Source organism: Ambystoma mexicanum, chromosome 8 (assembly GCF_040938575.1).
Source record: "Ambystoma mexicanum isolate Mex_15411 chromosome 8, UKY_AmexF1_1, whole genome shotgun sequence".
Taxonomy (NCBI): Eukaryota; Metazoa; Chordata; class Amphibia; order Caudata; family Ambystomatidae; genus Ambystoma; species Ambystoma mexicanum.
Genome location: NC_090929.1, coordinates 312,606,786 through 312,622,545, shown reverse-complemented (window position 1 = coordinate 312,622,545; position 15,760 = coordinate 312,606,786). Strand labels below are relative to the sequence as shown.

General features: G+C 45.9%; 1 protein-coding gene across 1 annotated transcript in view; it reads left to right on the top strand.

The window, feature by feature from the left end:
• LOC138471872 (dual specificity testis-specific protein kinase 2-like) overlaps positions 1-15,760 on the top strand; it is a 516,102-nt gene that overhangs the window by 374,551 nt on the left and 125,791 nt on the right. The window lies entirely within an intron of this gene.

Below are 15,760 nucleotides of genomic sequence, written 5' to 3'. Positions count from 1 at the left end.
GAATTGCTTTCATTTCATAAGTGATGTTTTCCATTAGGTCTGCAGATTCTTCGATTACGAACTCAAGGGCCCTGTTTAGCTTTTGGATTTCTTGACTGTTCATAAAGATGCCCGCTGGAGGAACCAGGACCCCCATCAGATCTATAAACGTTTCCCATCCTGTAGGTTGATACGTAGGAATTTTTGGGTTTACTGCTCGTTTATTTCTGCTGTGTATTTCTTTATGCAGAGTAGACGGGGCATATACCATCACAGCCGGCATTATTCTGGCTATGTAACATACCCCAACAAAATCTTTGGCTAACCACAAATAAGCCCTCTTGTTACAGACGTAGGCATGTCCTTCAATCTGTAACAATCTGTCAGGATTAGTCAGGCGAGTACAAAGGCAGCGAATATGGCAAGGGAAATGTGCACCCAGGAACTACGACTCAGGTATGCTAGAACCCAGGAGTGCAAATAGAGTGTGACATCAAAACCAATATATGAAAAGGGATGTGGGGTAAGCACCTGACCGCGAGGAAAGTCGGCAAGCGCCTTACCCCCAATTGCTGTTACAGGTACTGACAGCGCTAAACCCACGTGGAGGGCAAGCAATGACAGGATCTGTGTACTAACACTCTTGATGGTATTACATAAGGGAACTTAAGAACTGTACTCACAAGGACGAGATAAACCTCTTGAATGTCAGCTAGCCCACGAATCCTGTTGAAGAAACTGGGACCCCGAAAGGCTAGAACAGCAATGGAAGGAAAACTAAATACCTAAGTGGGAATAGTGTTTACAAAATAGTGAGGAAAACATAAGCATTCACACAGGAGCTAGCTACTACCACACACCACACCTAATAATCAAAGGGAAAATAAATGCAGAAGTGCAGTGGAAAACATGGAATGGATCCTCTAGAAAGTAAGGATCAGGAGCAGGGAAAAAACGAAATAACCAATGCAAACTTCTCCCTACCCCTCCAAGGAAAAGACAGGAAACTAAACTAAGAGGAAGGCTAAGGCAAATGGGTAACAGCAGCAAAGGACAGAGTCAAAGAAATATAGAACACAGACAAACTGGGCTGCATCTAAAAGGGGAAAGCACTGAGAATTGCTGCCTGCAAACAGAGGAAGACAAAAAGGGAAATCAAGGGAGCAGAAATCAATTAGCGCATGAATCCGAAATTCAGGGCGGAGGAAACAAGAAAACAGGAACAAGGAAGTAGGTACAAAGGCAAGGAACCAGGAACCAGGGACTAGTCAAAAACAGGAACACTGCAAACGATGACCAGCGCTGGACTGAAGTAAGACTGAGGCTTTTAAAGCTGCTTAACGAGCACACGCCTCGGGTGTGCTGATTGCTGCACCTGCCGCTACAGCTGTTACCTATCCTCCACCCAACCTGGTGTTGCAAGGGTGGAGGTGGAGCAGTGGGCCAGGCATTCTGGGAAGCATAGTCATTTGGTTAAAGAAGCATGCTGGCTGCCAAAAACCTGGAATGGATCCGGAAGGGAAGTAGCTGGGAAAATAGGGATTTAGCGCTCCCAAATCATCACAGCACTGTAGCATAAAGTTCGGAGGAAAAGTCCAGTAGGGAATAAACCCCAAATCATGCCCCCAAATGGTGGGAACGGGAGCGAAGGGAGCGAGTCGTGACACAATCCCTTCGTGTAGTTATTTAGATTCACCATTTGACTGCACCCCGAAATCATTCTTTGATTACCTCTTGCGCTCCTCTTAAAACATATATTCTTTGGCCTAAACTCTTGTGTGATGGTGATAGGGGGAGGAGGTTCTCTTACTATCTGTACCATAGCAGGTGCAAGCCCGATTCCCTCAGTTTTGATTTTATAGCGTATCTTTTCCTTTAGAAGGGTTTTGTTCTCTCCTCTAATATAACAAGTGGTATTCGGTATCATGTATTGCTGTGCTGACACTATTCTCATGTAAATTAATGTACACCCGGCATCCTCAGTAACTGGCGATGCGTACACTGGGATGCCTTCACTGCTATGTCGGGGCATGTGGGTGCAGATCCAGCAATCAGTTTTATTCACTACCCCATATGTTGTGTTTATTATCTTCACATATTCATTTTTAGCATAGTCTTCCGGGTCGTGTTGGTCATAGGCATCTCGATTCCTGCTCTTGACCCAATCTGTTCTCCCTGTTTCATTTGACTCGGGCAACAGGTTCTTTAATTCATATCTAGATGGATGTTCCAGATACCAGAATATTATGGCATCCATGATGGGAGTGCTTTTTCTTTGGAGGTGGCACTGATGGAAATGGTGGCCTGTGGGCAAAGGCAGATGGACTTCCATGATAGGAGTGCTTTGTCTTTGGAGGTGGTACTGATGGAAACGGTGGCTTCTGGTGAGGAAGAGACTCATGGTTCGAAGAAAGGCATGAAGGACTTGCAGGACCAGAAGCAGAGTTGGAAGGTCCAGGAAGCTCAGTCACTGGGAGTGGACCCTTATAAGTCTTTGAGGAGGGAGGCAGGCTGGTGCAACATGCCTTAGGCAATGGTAGAAGCTCTGTTAGCCTTTCTGCCGAGAGTGGACATGCGGGAGGTGAGGAAAATGCTGGCTTCAGGAAAGGTTTATGCTCAGCCATTAGAGAAGGTGGTGGCTGAGGTAGAGGTTCAGATTTCCTTCTGTCATCCATCTGGGAAAAGGCTTGTGGTTGAAAGTGACTAAGGTTTGACTGCACATGTTCTACGCCTTGGAGACCTGAAAGTCCAATGGGTTGTACAAGGCTAGTACTCCTGGTGACAGTCGTGTAGCCACTTTGTTTCACGTGGGATACCACAGCAGGGATGTTTGGCATCCTGATAGGAGTGATAGACGCAGTACTTGGTATTTCAGGCAGACTCGCAGAAGGAGCAATAACAGACACTTCTTGAACTGCAGCAGTCATTCCCTTCCTTTGGCTACTAGCACCCGACAGGTGCTTCTTGGCGGAATTCTGTTGCACAAGTCCTGTAGGTAATACGCCGGTCTGCACCACCCCTTGTGCACACCCAAGTGAGTGGTTCTGACTCACCACTTGGTCCAGCTTGATGACTCTGAAGCGGGAGCTGGCAAAAGTCTCAAACTCTGATGCTGCATCTTTAGGAGGCTCTGATGCTAAAGTGAAGCAGTTGGGAGAATCCTCTTGTGGAAAAGGCAGGCATTCTGGTGCTCCTCCTGAAGCAAAAGAAAGGCAGGCTAGACGTTCATCGACTGTAAATGGTTGGGATTCAGGAGGAATCGCTGGAGCAGAAGAAAATACAGCAGAATCTGATGGTGTAGACAGGTGTACCTCTGATATTGGCAGCGAGGCTATGCAGGATACAGGCGTCTCATGAACTGAAGGCAAATACTCAGTATACTCCGGGACTGAAGACATGCTCTTTTGATGGACTACCGGAGGCTCTAAAGCTGAAGGATGATCTGCAGGATGAGTCACTGTAGCTGAAGACAGGCAGGTCAGGGGAAACCTTGAGATTGAAGGCATGCAAGCTGGAGCAATCTCGGTTGCTGGATACAAACATGTCCAGGTCTTTGCGACTGGCTCTTGAGTAAATGGCAGACATGGCAGCGGTTCATTGGTTGAAGACCGGTGTGCCAAAGATGACTGCAGGGCTGTGGATTGAATCATAGAAGAGTCAATGGTTGTAGGAGGACAGACAGAATTCTCAGAAGTTGACAGACCCATCGGTGGCTCAGGAATGAAGGGCACCTTTAGGGCAGTAGACTCCTTGGCACCAGTAACCAAAGACTGAGCTGTACCCTTGCAGTCCCTTTCTTTAGTGGGTGACACAGAGTCTTCTTCTTTGTAGAAGTCAAAATCAATCAGTGTAATCACCATAGTAAAGTCTCTGTTAATCAGGATTTCGTCTATTGTCCATTCCTCTGTTTTAGCTTCTGAAAGAGGCAGATTATCAATCAACAGTTCAGGAACCGCCTGACGGTTCTTTGGTTCAATATACTGTGGAATGAGTCCATCAGAACATGAAATCTGTACTGTCTCTGACTGTTCGTATTGATCAGAAGTGGCAGAAGGAAGAGTGAACCCAGAGGTAACATTGTTTTCCACATCAGCTTTAACATCTACTTCAATCTCAGCAGCTGTATCAAGAGCAGGGCCTAAGCCTACGGTAGTGACTGAATCTGTGTATGCCACCATTGTGGATTGTGTTTGGAAATCAGAAGCTTGTATGTGTGCTAGCTCAGAATTATGACAAACTGCTACACAGGGTATTTTTGGTAAAGGAGTGGCTTGTAACTCTTCAGCTAACTGCAATCCCTGATAAACAGCAGAACAATTGTTAGAACCTGCGCCTAGATTAAGCGCTGTGCTAGACGAAAGACCTTCACTCCCAATAGATCTAACATATCGACAAATATCATGGTTTACCAAAGTCTCTGCACTCAGGGGCTGAACAGTGTTCACTTCCTCCACATCAACAGATAAAGTCTGAGGTGTATTCAGTAAAGAGTGTAAGGTTTTATTTTCCTCTTGTGCAGAAATGAGTTCTTGTCTTAACTCCTCAAGTTTAGCTCTTAGCATGCCCTGCATTAACTGTACATCACTATCAGTAGGCACAGGGGGAAGCATAGTGGCATCAGGGCTGGATCCTGCACTAGCAATCTGGATGTGCATCGATTGTACATTGTCCTCTACTGCTTGCAGGTTCTGTGATTTATAGTTTATCTTTCCAACTTGGTCTGTGTTTCCCTTAAACAAACTATTGACATTAGACCTCTTGGCATTAGGGACTACAGTATGTACCTGTGCAACGGAGTATGCGTTAGACTGAGGGTAGAAAACAGAAGTTATGCAAGAAACCCCTCCATTCTTTATGTTGGTATCATGAAACTGTTCTATCTGAGGTGAAGCACAACTGGAATCATGGGGTTCAACAACAGAGGTACTCTCGTATAATAAGTCTAACAGTGTGTTGTTTTCTGCGGTTAAGGCTTGTGCTGACATAGAATCGGGATCAAAACCAAAGATAGAACTAGGATCAGGCCATGTAGGATGTGCCATCCTATGGGAAAAATACCTTGCACGTAAATGCCCATTCGTGACAAGGAGTTCATTGGAGTCAGGACTAGTGATTTGATTGTCACAGGTAAATGTAGGGGAAGCTTTCTGTACAAACTTGTTAGAGGCCTTGCTGCCTTTCTTTCTTAAACTTGCCATATTCAATGGGAATTTTAGGCTGGTCATACTGTCAGGATTAGTCAGGCGAGTACAAAGGCAGCGAATATGGCAAGGGAAATGTGCACCCAGGAACTACGACTCAGGTATGCTAGAACCCAGGAGTGCAAATAGAGTGTGACATCAAAACCAATATATGAAAAGGGATGTGGGGTAAGCACCTGACCGCGAGGAAAGTCGGCAAGCGCCTTACCCCCAATTGCTGTTACAGGTACTGACAGCGCTAAACCCACGTGGAGGGCAAGCAATGACAGGATCTGTGTACTAACACTCTTGATGGTATTACATAAGGGAACTTAAGAACTGTACTCACAAGGACGAGATAAACCTCTTGAATGTCAGCTAGCCCACGAATCCTGTTGAAGAAACTGGGACCCCGAAAGGCTAGAACAGCAATGGAAGGAAAACTAAATACCTAAGTGGGAATAGTGTTTACAAAATAGTGAGGAAAACATAAGCATTCACACAGGAGCTAGCTACTACCGCACACCACACCTAATAATCAAAGGGAAAATAAATGCAGAAGTGCAGTGGAAAACATGGAATGGATCCTCTAGAAAGTAAGGATCAGGAGCAGGGAAAAAACGAAATAACCAATGCAAACTTCTCCCTACCCCTCCAAGGAAAAGACAGGAAACTAAACTAAGAGGAAGGCTAAGGCAAATGGGTAACAGCAGCAAAGGACAGAGTCAAAGAAATATAGAACACAGACAAACTGGGCTGCATCTAAAAGGGGAAAGCACTGAGAATTGCTGCCTGCAAACAGAGGAAGACAAAAAGGGAAATCAAGGGAGCAGAAATCAATTAGCGCATGAATCCGAAATTCAGGGCGGAGGAAACAAGAAAACAGGAACAAGGAAGTAGGTACAAAGGCCAGGAACCAGGGACTAGTCAAAAACAGGAACACTGCAAACGATGACCAGCGCTGGACTGAAGTAAGACTGAGGCTTTTAAAGCTGCTTAACGAGCATACGCCTCGGGTGTGCTGATTGCTGCACCTGCCGCTACAGCTGTTACCTATCCTCCACCCAACCTTGTGTTGCAAGGGTGGAGGTGGAGCAGTGGGCCAGGCATTCTGGGAAGCATAGTCATTTGGTTAAAGAAGCATGCTGGCTGCCAAAAACCTGGAATGGATCCGGAAGGGAAGTATCTGGGAAAATAGGGATTTAGCGCTCCCAAATCATCACAGCACTGTAGCATAAAGTTCGGAGGAAAAGTCCAGTAGGGAATAAACCCCAAATCATGCCCCCAAATGGTGGGAACGGGAGCGAAGGGAGCGAGTCGTGACACAATCCCTTCGTGTAGTTATTTAGATTCACCATTTGACTGCACCCCGAAATCATTCTTTGATTACCTCTTGCGCTCCTCTTAAAACATATATTCTTTGGCCTAAACTCTTGTGTGATGGTGATAGGGGGAGGAGGTTCTCTTACTATCTGTACCATAGCAGGTGCAAGCCCGATTCCCTCAGTTTTGATTTTATAGCGTATCTTTTCCTTTAGAAGGGTTTTGTTCTCTCCTCTAATATAACAAGTGGTATTCGGTATCATGTATTGCTGTGCTGACACTATTCTCATGTAAATTAATGTACACCCGGCATCCTCAGTAACTGGCGATGCGTACACTGGGATGCCTTCACTGCTATGTCGGGGCATGTGGGTGCAGATCCAGCAATCAGTTTTATTCACTACCCCATATGTTGTGTTTATTATCTTCACGTATTCATTTTTAGCATAGTCTTCCGGGTCGTGTTGGTCATAGGCATCTCGATTCCTGCTCTTGACCCAATCTGTTCTCCCTGTTTCATTTGACTCGGGCAACAGGTTCTTTAATTCATATCTAGATGGATGTTCCAGATACCAGAATATTATGGCAAATGCTATTAGTACTACTATCGTGCATACAGAAAACAAAATTTTGCCTCTTGTGGTACAAACTGGTATTTTCCTCTTACCTTCTGTGTTTGAGGAGCATACACTTATCCGTTCAGGGACTAAACCAGCATACACGGGTGTAGACATAGTTCAGTATATGGCTCAGTATACAGCGTATATCAGTTGCAACCTAGCGATATAGCAATATCCCCTATTTAAAGCACCAGTGTCCTTATTACTCTAGTAGTGGTAGGTCTCACCGAAAACCTTCATCCGATCTGTCCCACGTCTCGTAGTGCCTGTCCCAGGAGGGGAACGCCGAAGGCCCTTCAGGCTACAAGCCCGTCGTCTTCAGTAAGGCACAATTCTGCTAAAACCAACAAGAGAGTCCAAATGTTCATCTCCCTAATGATCAAAGTTCAAAACAGTGTCCTTACACGTTGCTTGGCACATACACGTCACGGGATCGGAGGCGATGGGCACACCTACTAATGGCGTCTGGCAGTACTGTTGCAACCTGGAGTTGGCTGGTTCCCTTTTCTGGAGGAATCAGTAATGGAAGCGTCTTCTTGACGTGATTCACGTGGCAAATCGCCATCAACTTTTACCGCAGTTTGTGTTGCGAGGAGCACCTGAAACGGGCCCCTCCATCTGGGTTGCAGTCCGCTGGTGCGATCGAAGGCTTTTATAACAACCCAGTCACCGGGCTGCACGTCGTGACCTTCTCCTATCAGAGGAGATGGAGCTACTGCGTTCACCTGTGCATTAATAGAAATCAGTCTATTAGTTAACCCAATACAGTACTGTTGTAATGCAGGCCATGCTTGCTCAGACAATCTCTTAGGTGATATGGGGGTCCCAATACTTGGTGGACGCCCCATAACAATTTCGAAAGGAGATAAACCATGTGTACGCTTAGGCATAGTACGCATACTCAATAATGCAATAGGCAATGCATCCGGCCATTTCAGTCACATTGTTTTTCCCATTGACGACAATACATTCCCAATCTTTTGTTGTACCACACAGCACTCAAAACTTCTTCCATAGTCCTTGCGTTAACGTGAGTTGGACCATGAGCCACACTCACTATCACAGGTAAGTATGCATCAGGCAGTACCCAAGTATTCGTATTGGTATGTGCCCATAGCCCATCTACCGTCTCCTCGTATTGATCATCCTTGTGCCAAGATAGTCTTTCTTCAATGGTTGCATCTGCTTGGATTTCCTTTACGCGCTCCTTCGTCCCTTCCATAGTCCCATCCCTCCCCACTATGAGCTGTCGGGCTTCCCACCGAGTGTCCCTTGTGGCAGCTAGTTTAGCCATCTGGTCAGCCAAAGAATTTCCCTGCGTGACATAATCCAGTGTTTTTTTATGCGCTGAGCACTTCACTACGGCCACCATTTTGGGCAGCGTAAGGGCTTGCAATAATTCAGCAATCAATCGGGCATGTTTAATAGTATCACCTTGGGAGGTTAAAAACCCACGCTCTCCCCAGAGTTTACCAAAACTGGAAACCACCCCGTGCGCGTAGGCTGAATCAGTATAAATTGTCACTTTCATACCGCTGCTTAACACTAATGCTCTCGTTAGCGCAATCAATTCTGCTGCCTGGGCTGATTTTTCACACACTTTCCCACTCTCAATCAACCGTTCCCCTGTAGTTACTGCATACCCTGCTGTTGTCTCCCCATTTGGCAGTTTGAAACAGGAACCATCACAGAATAATATACCCTCATTATCAACCAGCGGGGTGTCTTGCAGGTCTGCTCTACCCTTAGTGTGTTCTTCCATTTGGATCACACAATCATGCCTAATGTCATCAGGTGAGGTGGGCAAAGGAAGCAGTGTCGCTGGATTCAAAGTGTTACACCGTTCAATTTTTACATTACTGGCAAACAGGATCATCTCATACTGTGTGAGTCTAGCTGTAGTCAAATGCTGTGTATGCACTCTATTCAGAAGAACATCTACCGTATGTGGAACCTTTACTGTTACTTCACTCCCTAGGATGATACCTGCACTTTGTTTTAGGGCTGTCGCTGCTGCAGCTACTGCTCTCATGCATGGGGGTAGGCCTCGAGCTACTGAGTCCAGAGTGCTAGAAAAATATGCACATGGTCTCTGTTTACCCCCTTGTTCCTGTGTCAAGACTGACACAGCGCAACCTTCCTGTTCATCAACAAAAAGGCAAAATCTCTTAGTATAATCAGGTGTGCCTAAGGCCGGTGCGTGGCATAGAACATCTTTCATAGCTGTCAGGGCTTTTTCCATCTCAGGTGTCCATTCTAATGGGCCGTTTTCTTGTACTTCTTTTAAGGCTTTTAGCATGGGCTGGATCAATACAGAGAATTCAGGAATCCAGTGCCTACAATAGGATAAAACACCAATTATCCTTCGGAGACCCTTTGCCGTGTCTGGACCTTTTATGGACTGTATTAAAGCAATGCGATCAGTAGACAGGGTTCGCCCCTCTTCGGACAGCTCAAAGCCTAAATAATGGACCTTTTGTTTTACATACTGCATTTTGGCTAGGGCTACCTTGTGCTTATTCTCTGCTAAGTGCATTAGCACCAATCTGGTCACATAATGGCATTCCTCTTCGGTGGCTGCACATAATAGCAAATCATCAACATATTGTATCAGAGCAGTGTTAGCGGGTAGGGCTAGGTTATCCATCTGTGTTTTTAGTGCTTGGCTGAATATGGCGGGACTTTCTGTATATCCCTGCGGGGCTCTAGTAAATCGATACTGTCTATCTCGAAGAGTGAAACTAAACAGGTACCTGCTTTCTTCGGCAATAGGAATGCTGAAGAAGGCATTTTTCAAATCAATTACCGTAAACCATTTCGCTGTTTTGGGAATTAAAGTGAGTACACTTGAAATATTAGGGACAACTGGATATCTGGGTTCTACTATTTTGTTTATTTCTCTCAAATCAATAATAAAACGATAGGGTACGGCTTCATCACCTTTCTTGTGTACTGGAAGGATCGGAGAGTTACAAGGGCTATCATTTGTTGGCTCTACCACCCCTAACCGTATCATGTCCTGTACTATTTGATATAGTGCCTGCTCTCCCTCGTGTGATATGCGGTATTGTTTTATCCTGGGCAACCTTGCACCGGGCTTTAGTTTGATTACTACTGGGGAAACATCCAACACTCCTACATCATTCCCATGAGTGGCCCATAGTTCATTCAGGATGTCTTGGAGTTCCGGGGGCAGGGTTTGCATTACTCCTATCATACTCATAGGTTTGCTTATGGTCATTCTCACTCCCTGGGGGGAGCAATATATTGTGGCCCCTAGCGTTTTTAATGCATCAATACCTAACAAGTTTTCTGGGCAGTGATTGGTCAACAGCCACCCATTCTCCCATTTTATCCCATGAAGTTCCGCTTCTACTATTTCACTTACAGGAGTCTTTATTGGATTTCCCCCAAATCCAACTGATACCTTGCTTTTATCCGATAATGGGACAGCGGGGACGGCTCTGATATTCACGGAACTGTTTCCAGCTCCCGTGTCTACCAGACATCTCAAGTTTCGGTGGGGACCGATCCTAATAGAGGCATAAGGCCCCCTTTGGTCTATAGGAACCTGCACCACTCCCGCTATCTCATTCCGGCATCCTCAGGACATATCGCTTGTGTTATCCTGAAAATCATCGTTATAGTATACCCCTTCTCCACATTCTTCACCCTGGCATACACCTTGTACTTGTGTCGTTTGTCGTGGCTGATACAGTAGATTGGGGGGAGGCGGGGCCGGCCAGGGAACATCCCCTCTTGCTTGTCCGTCAAAGGCATTGGGTTGAGGGGGTTTAAACATTCTATTGTCTTGGTTGCCGTACCCACCAGTCCTATTTCCTGGGGCAAATGTTGTCTGTGAAGGGGGCCGTACGCCCCTTCCTCTCCCACCACTCTGGGAACACTGGGATTTCCAGTGTCCGGGTCTCTTGCAGAAGGCACATACATCTTGGGGTAGCCCATCCCTCCTCCCATATAGCGCACCTCCTTGCACTGTACCTCTACCTGTCCCTTGGCCCCCTATCATGTTGCTACTATAGCCCTGTGACGGGCCATTATTATTGTAGTTATACCTGCCTTGGGGCCCTTGATGCAACTGTTGCATCAACACTTTGGTTTTTAGATCCTTCTCTTGTCGTGCCTTTTGTTGTCCCTTTACTCTTTCCCCTCTTTCGTAATACCTAGCCATTTCGAGGAGATCCCGGGGGTTTCTAGTCATCCATGTACTTTCTGCCCTCCTAATGTTCTCCTGAATTGGCCCGTGGAGCCCCTCTACAAAGTTTGTGGCAAAGTACCGTTGGCCCGTTTCAGACCCTATCTCTAGCCCACTGTGCGCTTTGAATGCTGCTTCATAACGCAGAAAGTACTGTGCTACTTCCTCACTTGCACCCTGTATCACAGCGGACAGTTTCTCCACATTCACATCAAATGGGGGTAACACCTTTTCTAGAGCCCTCAGGACTGCCATGCCATGCCCCCTTAGGGGTTCAGGATATTCCTCATGCAGTTTTCTATTTTTGCTCACATCCATTACATCTTTCCATTTTATTGTTTCATTGTCTTTGGCACGAAAGGGGGTCCATATTTCTTCTGGGACAACGGCTAACAATATGTTATCTACATCCTCTACGGTAAATAACCCTGGTCTGAATAACTTTCCTACTTCTTTGTAGAATCCTGCCGGGTCTATACGGGGGTCGGGGATGGACTTGGTGATATGCATTAATTCAATTCGGGATAAAGGGACATACACATAGGTGCGCATCATGTTACCAGTAACTGCATCTATTGTGGGTTGACACTCTCTCATTGGCATTGATAGTAACTTTTCCATGTTTGTTTGTTCACTTACAAGGGCCTGCACTGGTGATGAAGCAGAGGACTGGTGACTAAGGTTTTTCTCTTTTATTTTTTTATAATCTTTTAACAGTTTCTCCACCTTAGCCATTCTCCATTCTTCCGCCCCAGAATCATCCACTCTTATATTAGATAGCAGTTTCTTATCCAATTCTGTCTTAATCCTATTCCACTGGGACACATATCTAGGCTCCTTTTCCTCTTCTATATCATCCACCCTAATAAGAAGATATTTAATTACGTTTACTTGTATAGGCCAGCCAAGGCCCTCCATCAGACTCACCAGGGTGGACATGGACTGCGAGTGTATGGATGCTATCATACGATTAGCTACGTTTTGGCCCGCCTGGTCTGCATCTTTGAGTTTAGCCTCTCTTTCCCTCACCTCTCTTTCCCATGCCCTCTTTTCCTTCTCCCATTCAACACCTCCCCTTATGACTTCCGCTATTATGTCGGACATACATCCCCATAACTGAACACTGGACGCAGTCACTGGTAGTAACGCGACAGCGTCCTGATATGCTGAGGGCAGATCCGCAGTACTCTGTCCTCTCAATTTACAGTTACCCTCATGAAAGGTATATAGTTTAGTGGCCACTGTCCTAAATCCCAAAGGTGTTAGACGCCCCAATTGGTCCCGTAGGCTGTCATTGAGGGGTGTGCCATACAGCCCGGTCATAAGGATTTGCAAGTCTCCATCTCTATCCTTTTCTACAGTAGTCGTTCTCCTATGGTCTATCAACCTATCTGGGTCTCCATACTTCATTGGGAATTCCACCCTTTCACCCTCACTGTCTGCCGGTGGAGCTGTAGCTCCTGGAAACAATAATTCAGTCGTTGTTTGTTCTGCTTCTAGCCCTATCACATCTTCATATCGAGGCACCGGCACGGCAGGATACATACCCCCACTGTTCTTAATCATCATATGTCTATCCAACTGATCTAGCCTCTCACCCTTCTCTTTTATCTCTAGATCATGTAATTTTTGATTTACCGTTTTCTTCTACTCCTTTGCTTTTTGTTTATTCTGAGCATTGCGCCTGCGCATTGCTTCTACCCTCCATAGTCGTATAGCCTCAAACTGTGCGGGTCTAACCCGTCTTTTTACTAACTCTATTTCTATTTTGGATATGCGGTCTATGTCAAAGGACCTGGTATCTGGCCAATTATGTTCAATCAAATCTTTTGTATATTCAGACCACTCCCTTAAAAACAATGTTGAGTTCAATCCATGTTTAATCAACATATCAAATGCAGGGGTTCCTTCAAGGGGGGCATAGTGTCTCTTGCCTATACCTCCCTTGTGGGAAGCCGTTTGACCCATCTTGGGGGTATACCGCAATTGCCTAAAACACTCACCTTTCCCAAATATGCACCTATTGGCTAACAATAATAATACATCCTCCTGGCGTATCTAACATATCATATCATCATTTCAACATTACTTCTTCATAGACGGACTTACCACCGTCCTCTTCACAAACCCTGAATCACTATTTCCTTATTCCATCATGCATCCGTCCATACCACTTATCTTAAGGGTCCCGCCAGAGTGTTCCGGACCCGAAGGGCGACAGCCTGCTGTTCCACCGCCGACGGAGCCGGAAAAACAAGGATGACGCGTTGGTTGCAATCAAAGGTGCGGATTCAGTTGTTGGGGCCCCGTGATCAATTCCTTCTCCGGTTCCGCCGCGGCGTTCCTCACCCAGTGACGGACTGTCGCTCCTTCGCATCCCACTCTGACACCAAAATTGTGGGTGCGATTTCTCGCCGTCACCATAACCAGTACAAGAGGGACCCTATAAAAACTCAAACAGAAAAGAGTTGAGTAAACATTGCTTTATTAACACACAAGCATTCGCGAATGGGCCACAAGTTCAACCGTCTCGCAAAGCAAGTCGTCAAAGTGCCGCCCTTTCCCCTGCACATCGTGGTCCTTTTATACCCATCTGTTTTACATTGTCATACATTGCTGCACATAGATTATGTCCACCACAAGGCGGTTCCTCCCAGTCATGACTTTGCATCAACGGTCAACAGTTCAACATCTGCTATTGTGGTTTCCTGTTATCTGTTATTCGCTCTCTCTCGTGCCCCTCTGTGTCCTTATCTCTGTGCACAAGGCTGTGCTTACTCATTCCTTCCCCCCACCCGCATCCTGCAGACAGTTTCAGTTAGACTCAGCTCATTTCGACACACATGGACCAAGCACAATCCTTCTGCAAAACAAGCTCTTGTCAGGTTAAACAGGCCTCTGTCTAATTTACAATTACTATCCCTATATGGACATTCTCAACAACTCATGCTAGTCTCGGCATCTGCAAGTATCGCCATCAAAAGGAAAGCCTCTTTTCTTTTCTTTTATAAACGCACATTCATTTAGCGCACATAGTGAAAAATACAAAACTCCAAGTGTGAGCACAATATTACACATGCGGGCTCACCTTCACTTGGTTACCTCACTCCACGCCTACATCCTCATCTTGTCCTGCCCCAATCCTCTCACCTCTCTCCCCTGTGCCACTGCTTCCACCTCCCCACGTGATGTGACTGGGTGACGTGCCTGCTGAACCCTTGGGGGCATCCGGCATCCCCCAACCGGAACACTTTTGAAAGCGGGCTTGGTATTGCACCTGCATGGATTTTGAGGGTGTGCAGCGCACTAGAAAAAAACTAGAAGGGCGGGCAAGGTGTCACACCTGTATGGATTTGGGGTGGCCTATGTGATGCATTTGGATTGTCTAAAGGTGGTCAATGTATTATTCTTTAATGCTTTCCATGGGTGGCATTTTTCTGCACTTCAACTGATGGGGTAACGTATTGAGTTTGGACGGATTGAGAGCGGGCAGCATATCACACTAAGAAGTACACAAAGGGGTGCATATAATGCACTTGGTCTGATTCTTGCAGTCAAGAAATATGCTGCACCTGGATGGACTAGGTGGTGAATTATGCGCTGCTGCATTTGGACAGTTTAGGGTTGGACAATGGATCACCCTTAATGCATCGTGGGGTTGGACCCCGCTCCGTGCACCCAAAAGGTTTGTTGAGGGCATAACATAGCAGTTGGACGGACGTGAGAGTAGGCAGCGTATTTGCACTTAGATGAACACTGAAGGTGGGCAACTAGTGCACTTTGATTAATACTGAGAGTGGGCAGCTTTCCACTTCGACAGAGTTGCCGTAGATAGCCTGATAGAGCACTATGAAGCGTTGCGCAGATAACAAGGGAGTTGCACTTAGTGAAGTCCATGATGGTGACCAAGCTACCGTTTCGCAGCTGACCAGGGCGCTACACCAAACCAAGTCCAAGAGGGCAACCAAGTTATGGTTTCTAGGCGATTGTAGAATGTCCTCAACTACATGTAAAACGGGTGTTGGTATAATGCCACCTGTACGGCTAAGTGGGGTCTTGAAAGTAACTACTGATCGATAGTTGGAGGTATGCAGAATACACCCACCATAAACTATCAACCCAGATATATCAGAATTATGCAGGATTTAGAAATTGTAGGATTGGACTTGATTTTAACCGGTATCAGTCAATTACTAAGAGCAGACCAAAATACTGAATGCAAAAATGCCGAGTTTCGGGGGGGGGCACATTTCCCTGCAATTATATGTGGTGGGGTTTGAGGGATATAAAAACTATAAGGGTAGTATTGACCGGTGAGGTGCAGGGGGGCCTCCACCCGCATATAATTGAGGGAAAATATTAGAAATGTATTTTTTAAAGCCTGCATTTGCGTTGGCAGATACATCTTCCGTCAGTAGTTCATTTTCAACTTCACATCTTCATCA